Source organism: Triticum dicoccoides, chromosome 2B (assembly GCF_002162155.2).
Source record: "Triticum dicoccoides isolate Atlit2015 ecotype Zavitan chromosome 2B, WEW_v2.0, whole genome shotgun sequence".
Lineage (NCBI taxonomy): Eukaryota > Viridiplantae > Streptophyta > Magnoliopsida > Poales > Poaceae > Triticum > Triticum dicoccoides.
The window spans coordinates 668232402-668240794 of NC_041383.1; positions in this window are offsets into that span (position 1 = coordinate 668232402).

Genomic DNA, 8393 nt, shown 5'->3' on the forward strand with positions numbered 1-8393 from the left:
AAGATATGGCAGGGATCTCCATCTTGTCAACTCCATGGAGAAAAGCATGCGTCATCAGCACACACGAAAGAAGAAGGAGCCTCTGAAAACTGAAACGGCCATGGGGATGGGGGTGTTGCCTTGCTTACCCATGCTAGGAGCCGTCCAGGCGGAGGTACATGACCTCGTCATTGGCCGAGCTCGACTGTACCACACCAGAGCAGACGAATGCGGCCATGTCGAGCGCTCTTCCATCGAGCTTGACCATGTGAGGGGCGCCGTCGTCGCTGTGGTGGTCGTCCTCGTCCATGGAGCTCTCGCTCGTGCCACCGCGGAGGAGGGAGCCACCGGCGCCGTGTAAGTGACAGAGAGACAAGCTCACAGGCGATCGCAGTGGCGAAGGCACGAAGCGTTTGAAGTTTCCATGGGCTTTTGGGTCGTGTTGTAGTGTGGGTCGTTGGGCCGAGTGTTGGGTTGTAAGCCACGGTATATAAGCGGGTGAGCCAGCGTTGCACGGTAAGAAGTTCAAAATTGAATTCATTCTAGCCTCTCGTTCTCTCTTATCCTCCCTTGAGCTGTCTCGCTCTCGCCCTCCTTCCTCTTCCACTCCGATCCCAATACCCACCTGCTTCTCCGGCCAGTCACCGTTGACGTGCACCATCCCTAGGGGGTGACAGTTGGTATCAGAGCCGTTGATCCTCACCGCTGTTTTCCTCCGGATTTTTTTTCCCAATTCGTACCCAGCAAATCCGAGGCGACGGTGGCGGATCACCCTAGGGTTCGATCTGCGTAATTCCTGACCTGAGGTGGATTGCTTCGGGGAAATCCGGCGACCACGATGACATTCAAGCCGAATCCGCAGTCGTGCTTCCTCGCGGATGAGATGGAGGCGCTCCAGGAACGACTGCTGAAGGAGTTCGCGGAGATCAGGGCCGCTTAGAGCAAGTTGGCCGCCATCGATGGACTCAGCGTGCAGCTCGAGGCTCTCGACGCCAAGCTGACGGAGAAAGGCGCACGCCTCGATCAGGTGCAAGTCAAGGTGGATCTCTCCTGCAACACGCTGGGACAGGTGCAGCAGAGTCAAGCTCATGCGGCACAGATGCACAAGCAGCAAGGAGTAGCAGAGGCCTCGTCCCCGACTGCTTCTGAGGTTTCAGATGGCATACTCGGCGCGGCACCGCGATCAGTAGGGCGACCTCCGCCACGCCGATTCAGATGCCTGAGGTACATCACGTACCACAACAACCCATACTTACTGTAGTAGATGAGAGCATGGGCAAGAGGCAATGGATGCCAAAAATGAATTTCTCAAGGTTTGATGGCACGGATGTGAGGATTTGGCTGGACAAGTGTGAGGCATTCTTCAGGCTCTATCACATTCCTGACAGTTTTAAGGTCACGCCTGCTTCTCTGTATCTGTCAAATAACGCGGCCCGTTGGTATCAAGCGTTCAAACAGTCTGGGGAATTCCATACTTGGGAGCAGTTTTGTCAGGCGATATTGCTGGAGTTTGATGTTGATGTTTATCGACAGAAGATGAAAGAGTTGATGCTGTTAAAACAAGTAGACACGGTCGAGGAATATAAACAGCAGTTCCTGCAGCTGGTATACATAGTTAAGCTGTACGAACCCACAATTAGTGACACGTTCTTGGTCACTAGATTTGTGCTGGGCCTCAAGGAGGAACTCAGATCAGCAGTGGAATTTCAGATGCCGAGTACTGTTCAATTGGCAGCTCTATATGCATTAGTTCAGGAGGGATTACTACTCCAACAGAAAACACACAAACCCACTTTCCAGAAAGCTACATATACAAAGTCAGACAATCAATCTGGTTTAGCAACAGGTGAGTTATGGAAAGCAAAATAGTTGAAGGAATACTCTCGAGCAAATGGACTGTGCTATAAGTGTGGAGAAAAATGTGTACCTGGTCATGTCTGTAATCAGCCTGTGGCAGGGGGAGCTCAGTTGAAAGCAGCTGAGGTGCTAGCTACACAGGAAATCATATCAGATGTTGTGTTGGATGCTTTAGTAGCAGGAGGACATGAAGAATGTGCTACTATCTCAGTAAATGCCTTGTCAGGTGCACCAAATCCAAAAACTATTCAACTGAGAGCTCTTGTGTAGAACAAGGTGGTGTTGATACTGGTTGATTCAGGCAGCACACACACGTTTGTGGATAAAGCCTTCCTGGATAAGGTTGCTATTCCTACTGAGAAATTAGTGAATCCTTTATAAGTAAAGGTAGCAAATGGAAATCTTATTGCTTGTACTGAAAAAGTACCTCAACTCACATGGTGGATACAGGGGCACAGTTTCAGTAACTCCATGCAAGTACTGCCACTAGGAGGGCATGACATTATTTTGGGCATGGATTGGCTAGAGCAATGGGGTGTGATGCAGTGTCATTGGGCTGACAAGTGGATACAATTTCAGTACCAGGGCAAAGAGGTCAGACTTCAAGGAGTTCTGCCTGTTCAACAAGAGAGTATAGAGGAGATATCTGCTGAACAGTTCCTTAAGTGGGAGAAAGGAAACAATGTGTGGGCTACTGCACTGCTAAATCGCATAGTCATGGCACCTATCACAAAAATTCCTCAAGAGGTGCAATAAGTGTTGGACAGGAACAAACAGGTGTTCCAAGAGCCACACACTTTACCTCCACACAGAGATTTTGACCACAAAATAAATCTGGTACCAGATGTTGCCCCTGTTAACTGCAGACCATACAGATACTCCCCTCTACAAAAGGATGAAATTGAGAAACAAGTCAAGGAGATGTTGGATGCAGGTCTAATTACCCACAGTATAAGCCCTTTTGTTGCACCAGTTCTGCTAGTCAAAAAGAAGGATGGGACTTGGAGGTTTTGTGTGGATTACAAAAAAACTTAATGCCATTACTGTGAAGAACAAGTTTCCCATGGCAGTTATAGATGAGATTCTGGATGAATTAGGAGGAGCAAAATGATTCTCTAAGTTGGATCTCATATCTGGGTACCATCAGATAAGAATGAAAGAGGAGGATGAGTTTAAAACGGCATTCAAAACCCATCATGGGCAGTTCCAGTTCAGGGTAATGCCTTTTGGATTAGCTACTACTCCAGGCACCTTTCAGTGTGTCATGAATTTTGCTTTTGATGGGGCTAATAGGAAGTATGTACTGGTCTTCATGGATGATATACTGGTGTTCAGTGGAACACTGGAGGAACATATAGAGCATCTTCAGTCAGTGTTTGATATACTCAAAGAAAATCAATTGTTTGTCAAAGAAAGTAAGTGTGCTTTTGCTCAGCAGTCCTTGGAGTATCTGGGGCACATAATTTCTGACACAGGTGTATCTACTGATCCTGTCAAGACTGAAGCTATGTTACAGTGGCCAATTCCCACATCTGTAACTGAATTGAGGGGTTTTCTGGGACTCACTGGATATTACAGAAAGTTTGTGAGGAATTATGGGGTGTTGGCCAAACCCTTGACTGCTCTATTGAAGAAAAAAGCATTCTCCTGGTCTGATGAGGCACAACAAGCTTTCTAGCTGCTCAAACAAGCCATGGTTAACACTCCTGTGTTAGCTCTTCCCAACTTTGACAAGACTTTTACTGTAGAAAGTGATGCTTGCAACAATGGAGTGGGAGCTATTCTGTCCCAGGAGGGCCATCCCATTGCATATTATAGCAAAGCCTTGGGGGTGCAAAATCAGAAGAAATCTATATATGAGAAGGAGTTTTTGGCAATTATGTTGGCCATTGACAGATGGAGATCTTACTTGAGCAGAGCTCCATTCATTATCAAAACATACCATCAAAGTTTATGCCACTTGGGAGATCAGAATCTCACGTCTGACTTACAAAGGAAGGCAATGACCAAGCTGGTAGGATTGCAGTTTTCCATTCAATATAAAAAAGGTGTGGAAAACACAGCTGCAGATGCTTTATCTAGGGTGGCACATTTGTTCTCTGTACAAAGTGTTTCCACCAGCAAGCCAGTGTGGATACAGGAAATTCTCAACTCTTACTCTGTTGATCCAGAGACCTTGTCCATGTTACAAAAGCTAGCTGTGGACTCCACTGCTTGTCCTGGGTTCCAACTTCAGGAGGGGCTGCTCAAACAGGACAGTAAAATATGGGTGGGAGCAAATGTGGGTCTGAAAACCAAACTGATTCAGGCATTTCATTCTACTCCAGTAGGAGGCCATTCAGGTATTCTACCTACATACCACAGAGTCAAACATCTGTTTAGTTGGATGGGAATGAAAACAGATGTGGAGAACTTTGTCAAACAGTGTGGCATATGTCAGCAAGCCAAACATGAGTTGTGCAAAACTCCGGGGCTACTACAGCCTTTGCCCATCCCTGACAGCCCTTGGCAGGCCATTAGCATGGATTCCATAGAAGGTTTACCCAAGTCTGAGGGATATTCTGCCATACTGGTAGTAGTGGATCGCTTCACCAAAGTAAGTCACTTTCTACCATTGAAACATCCCTTCACAGTTGCTTCTGTTGCAAAGGTGTTCCTCAACAACATTGTGAAACTGCATGGATTACCACTGGAAATTATGTCTGACAGAGATAAGATTTTCACCGGTTCATTCTGGAAAGAGTTGTTTAGGATATGGGGCACTGAGCTACAGATGAGCACGGCATATCACCCGCAAACGGATGGCCAAACAGAACAGGTCAACCAGTGTCTAGAGATGTATCTGAGGTGTGCAGTCCATGAGTGTCCAACAAAATGGGTTACTTGGTTGCCCCAAGCAGAGTTCTGGTACAATTCCACATATCATTCCTCACTTGGATGTACTCCATACAAGGCTCTCTATGGGTATGCTCCAAACATGGGTCAGCTCGCGGGACACACGACATCTGTCAATCCTGGTGTGAACGAGTGGTTGACTACACATACTCAGCATACAGCAGTTCTTAAGGATCAGTTGGCACGTGCTCAGTACAAGTATAAGCACTTTGTTGACAAAAAGCGGTCTGAAAGAGTGTTTGCTCAAAGGGAAATGGTATACCTGTGACTGCAACCTCATGCCCAATCCACAGTGGTAAATCGACCGTGTAGGAAGCTGGCGCTGAAGTATTTTGGCCCATACAAGGTACTGGAGAAAATCGGCAACGCTGCGTATAAACTGTAGTTGCCAAGAGGAAGTCAAGTCCACCCGATTTTCCATGTGTCTCATCTCAAGAACCATGTGCCTGATCACACGCCGGTGTTCACAATGCTGCCAGTACCAGTTGATCTCTCTGTGCCGGGGGTTTACCCTGAAGAAATCCTGGACCGCAGGCTGGTCAAGAAAGGAAACGCCGCTCATCTTCAAATATTGGTCAAGTGGACGAAGATACCTGCTGCTTCTGCCATCTGGGAGGACTACGAGGTTCTCAAGGAACGCTTTCCATCGGCACCAGCTTGGGGACAAGCTGGCTCTTCAGGGGCGGGTACTGTAAGTGACACAGAGACAAGCTCACAGGCGATCACAGTGGCGAAGGCGCGAAGCGTTTGAAGTTTCCATGGGCTTTTGGGTCGTGTTGTAGTGTGGGCCGTTGGGCCGAGTGTTGGGTTGTAAGCCGCGGTATATAAGCGGGCGAGCCAGTGTTGTACGGTAAGAAGTTTGAAATTGAATTCATTTTCTAGCCTCTCGTTCTCTCTTATCCTCCCCTGAGTTGTCTCGCTCTCGCCCTCCTTCCTCTTCCGCTCCGATCCCGATACCCACTTGCTTCTCCGGCCAGTCGACGTCGACGTGCACCATCCCTAGGGGGTGACACGCCGGCGCCGCGGAGGAAGGGGGCCATGAGCCCCACGAGGCAGGGGCTGCAGAGTGAGCCGCCGACGCCGGCGCTGCTGAGGAAGAGGCTCGTGGCCGTTCCTCTCTGGCTGCTCGCGCTCGCGCTCGCCTGGTAGGAGTACCGAGAGGGCGGGGAGGAGGAGAAGACACGACGGCGCGAGGGCGAGGTGGCGGCGAGGGCGAGCGGAGGCGGCGGCGTGGGGAGCAGGCGGCCGCGCGCGAGTGTGGGAGTGAGCGACCTAGGGTTATCTCCACGGGAGAAGCCCCTTTTATACCCTGTGTGCGAAATGACGAAAATGCCCGCGGTGGCACGAGCGAGAGCTAACTATTTATTGTAGCAGTGCTTTTTTTGATCCAACGGCCAGGATCGTCCAGCAGCGAGATCGGACGGACGAAGTCGCATCAAAAATCCGATCCGACGGCCGAGAGTGGCTAAGCTCTGAGAACGCCCATGTTCTCCCAACATGCTTATTGCTGGATTTCAACAACAATATCAATGCTACATTGGTGCTCAAGGAACTTGATTGTCCTAGCTATTGACCCTTTGGATCACGGCTACAATTTTTAGGACCCTGAAAGATAGGACCATAAGACTAGAGAAGTTTTTTAAGTTAAAAAATGAATATAATAGTTTGTTTTAGTCACCATTACACTTTCTCCATCATCATATCCATTTTTGTCATGCACACTCTTCCTGTTCGCCCTCATGGTCTTCATCTTCTTGGTCACTTGAGCCTCTGAGCCTCTCATGTTCCTTCGTTTCTGGCCATGTACAGTCACTCCAGGTGGATACATAGCCAACAACTCTGTTTTTATAGTCTCTCTGTTGGATTGTGTACTTCAGGCCGGTTTTCAGTTGATTGATGCAACCACATTAAGTTCTGGATGCCTCCGGTGTTCGAAACTTTGAGAAGGTTGTGATCTTTGTAATATTGCTTTCTAGTTATTTTTCTTTCTTGTCAAATTTTGGGATACGAAATTAGTAGGTGCTTATTTGGTGTTGGTACTCTTCCATATAAATTTGGTCCCATCATTAGACACAAAACTGCCTTTCATTGCTTTGATCTTATCAAGTTTCATCACGAAATAGCTCCAAGAAACTGCACTTGAGGCCTTGAGCAACTCTCAGAAATATCTAAATATCTTTATCTGCTAGTTGAAGATGGAAAATTATTGAAAGGGGATATCACCATGTTGAGTTCAATTATAAATGTTATTGCATCTACAATGAGGTTGTCTATGAAAAGGAAGATATGCCAACCACATTTTACCTTGTCCCTGCACGGCATATTTAAGTTCTGTCAAGCTATTGATGGCAATTCAAGAATCATCGAACTTAAGCTATCAATGGAACTTGGTACTGATGTCGCTATGGACGGTCCTCTGCCATTTTTTTCTCGTTTAGGAATTGATACAAGTAGTACAACACGTAAGAAGTTATCACAACAGCCAGCTTAGTCCATATGGTTCCTGCTCCTCGTCGCAATTCTCAAGTCAAGTTTTGGTGCCACCAGTTTCAAAAGAGTCTAGTTAGTACAGCTTTTATTTTGGTGCCACGAGATTCAAAAGAGTCAAGTTTTAAGAGCAACTCAACAACCCAAACGGACACGCGCGTTGTTCGTTTTTTGTTCGTTTGGGTCGATAAGACGGACGTGCGTATCCGCTTTTCGTTTTGGGTCGGCAGGTGCGTCCAATGAAAAGCGTACCCATTTTTTGCCCCGCGTGGTCAAAATAAATTTAGTAAAATATAATTAAACATAAAGTGGCCGGTCAACACCGGCCAAAGTCGTCTTAAACATTAATTAAACATAAAAAAGCCCGCGCACCGCCGTAGTCGTCCGCCTTGCCCTTGCCCTTGCCGTCGTCATTGTCGCCGGCGAGGTCGATGAAGACGGGAGGCGTCCCAGCCCTGCCAACGCGGCTTGATACGCCGCCAGGGCTGCCTCCTCCGGCGTCTGCTGCAGCCCTGGCAATGCGGCGAGTCACGTGCGCTCTTCCTCCTCCTCCTTCTTGCAGCGCTCCTCCTCCTCCTCCTCGCGCTCCCTCTGCATGTGCCGCTCGCCGTCACGCGCTCCTCCGCCGGCCTGCGCTGCCTCCAATGCTAGAGATAGGCGGCCTCTTGCGGCGGCGTCATGCCGAGCCAAGGGGGGCGTTGACCCACTCCCGCAGCTGGCTAGTCCAGACGTACCGGTCGGCCGGCTCGGGCATAGGCATCGCAGGGGTGAGTGGTGGTGGTGACGGCGGCATCACGCAGTCGCCCACTTCAGAGAGGGTGATGGCCTCCGCCAGCCTCGTTTGGTAGTCCGCCTCCGCCTTGAGCCGCTCCTCCTCGATGAAGGTCTCCAAGGCCGCCGCCAGCACCACCTGGTAGGCAGCCTCCTCCTCCTGCCCCTCCGGCTTGACGACTGGGGGCGGCGGGGAGTTGGCATGGTGGTGGTGCACGCCGAGGCGCCGTTGCTCCTCGCGCTCGAGGGAAAACCAGACCTCCCAATGGGAGAGTCTGTCGCGTACTCCGGCATACCTCGCTGCTCCGGCGTGAGCAGCGACCGGTGCCTGGGCACCTTCTCCCAATGCGTGAAGCACGCGGGGGGTGGTGGGGGCCAGATGTGGACGAAAGTGGAAGTGGATG